Source organism: Thrips palmi, unplaced genomic scaffold, assembly GCF_012932325.1.
Source record: "Thrips palmi isolate BJ-2018 unplaced genomic scaffold, TpBJ-2018v1 HiC_scaffold_19, whole genome shotgun sequence".
In the NCBI taxonomy this organism is placed as follows: Eukaryota; Metazoa; Arthropoda; class Insecta; order Thysanoptera; family Thripidae; genus Thrips; species Thrips palmi.
The window spans coordinates 14563717-14565892 of NW_023144628.1; the positions used below are offsets into that span (position 1 = coordinate 14563717).

The following is a 2176-nucleotide window of genomic DNA, read 5'->3' on the forward strand; positions in this document are numbered from 1 at the left end:
TTCATCACTTTCAACTAATGACAATCTCATCACTAATGGATGATACTTATTGCATGGGCGTGACAACAGTGTCATCAACTGTTTTGATGACACCCTAGTAAGGAAAATTAGCCTTGAAATTGTCATCAAGTGACGACTGAAATTTTCCTAGTGTAGTAGAAAGACAATATCCTGTACGGGTTCCCTTCGTCTTAACGGACGCCAATTGGTTTTGTGGAGGTATAAGTTTGATTTCGTGGAGTACAGCACGCACGCTTTGTCAGCGGCCGAGCAGTCCGTCCTCGGACAATCTTTCGTGCTTGATAACAGCACTCTAATACAATGTATTTACTGTCCTCTGATCCTTGCCGCACACTTTATGATTCACTTAGACACCTGAATCCGATCGTCGATATTGAGCTACATCTTTTAATATGCTCAGTAAAAAGTCTGAGAAGAATCGCATCGCAACACGAAGAGAATGAAGGCATTGTAAAATCGAAGAAATGATTCGTATAATCTGGGGGTAGCAACACGGCACGTGCGGTAGCGAGGCCCGGCCCCACACCACCGCCCCGGCCGGTGCCGGCCTGTTGTGAGCCTAGATAACCTCTAAAAAAAAACACTGTGCGTTATTTGGTGGTAAGTCAGTCTCGTTTGTAGTCGGTTTCCTCGTTTATTTTGCCATATTTTGCTCAACCACAGAAAAAATTTTCGATCAGCCAAAATGGCTAAGAAATTTTGCTAATGCGAGCAGCTGCAACTATCCGCGCCGCGTTGACGTTTCGCATTAGAGCGATTCTCACGTTTCGGGACGTTTGGACGTCTCTGATTTGCCGAAAGTGAGAAATATCCAATATCCAATTAAGTTTTTTTTTTTTTTTGACTGAGCGATAGCGAAGCCCGTTACTCCAGTGGGGTTAAAAAAACTTTTTCTGTCTGATGTGTGCGCGCGTGTGTGTGCGCGCGCACCCTCCTGTACGGCTCGGCCGATCTGGCTGAGGTTTTGCAGGGTCGTTAGGTATGTTCTTGGCTCGGCACACGCGAAATTTCACTATCCTAGCTTACGTGGTTCAATTTTTATTGCCGAAAAACACCTAAAAAACAGCGAAAAATCGTGTTTTCTGCAGGCAGATCACTTCTGTCTTGAAGAAAGGGGGATCTGGGGGGCGGAGCCCGCCTCGACAAGTTAAAAAGTTACAAGGGTCAAGATCGTGTTATCTGTAGATGAAGGAACTCTATCTGGAATTAAGGGGGGGGACATGCGAAGTAACCGACGATGGGCAAGCTAATGCCTGCAGAAGGCAGGCTAGCGCCGCAGGCCAAGGTAGGTACGCCAGTCGTGGATTGGAGGAACGGGCAGCGAGACATCGCGAAGCCTGTCACGACAAGACGCGGTCTGGCGTTAACCTACCTTGTGTAGGAAGTAACGCAAACCCTAATGCTCTGCCTGAACCTGCAGAGAAGTGCTCTTGGTGCGGATGCTGTGACGCCACATTAAGTTCAGGGATCCGATGTAGGGTGTGCAATAAACCTGTACATGGTACAGATAGGTGCTCCTTCCTGGACCCTCGCCTCTTTACTGTGAGCTCGGTCCCAACTGAATCTGAAAGAATATGCAGGGCATGTTTGTGCCCCAAATGCAAGGACATTGCAAAATGGCCACACTTATGCACTTGCAAGACGTGTGGGCTTCACATTCAAGGGAACCTTAAAAAATGTCTGAACTGTTCCTGACTGTACCACATGACATGCTGTCCTGGTACATTCTTCCAGTCGTGCACCATGTCACAAGGTTTGTTTTCCCTGTAAAATCATGTATTAAGGCATAGTAATAAGGCATCGAGGGTTCATTGTTGCTTATTTGTTTTTACAGTAACTTCTTTACGTCCTGAGGCCTTCCCAATTCTAAAGACAAATGACATGTTCACTGATGCCCACTTCGAAGCTGTTAATCGTTTGCTGCGGCACCAATACCCTTATGTTCAGGGCCTTAGACCTCCAGCTTCAACAACCATGGAACTGAAGGACCCTCTGACGTGGTACCCTCCAGCCAGGGGGCAAGAATCTTATGACCAGTTCCTGTACACGGGGGCTCTTCACTGGGTGACCTGCATCTCGAGAAAAGGCAAGCACTTCCACTTTAGAAGTATTTTAGGCTGCTTTCAAATTTCTTAAGGGGAGGTTCTGGTGAAAA

At 46.9% G+C, this 2176-nt stretch overlaps 1 long non-coding RNA gene across 1 annotated transcript; it reads left to right on the forward strand.

The window, feature by feature from the left end:
- Positions 1 to 1288: 1288 nt before the first annotated feature.
- Positions 1289 to 1970, forward strand: LOC117646204. Its single transcript, XR_004587766.1, has 3 exons — positions 1289 to 1306; positions 1442 to 1774; positions 1856 to 1970. It is a non-coding gene; the product is annotated as an uncharacterized LOC117646204 (long non-coding RNA).
- Positions 1971 to 2176: the final 206 nt, after the last annotated feature.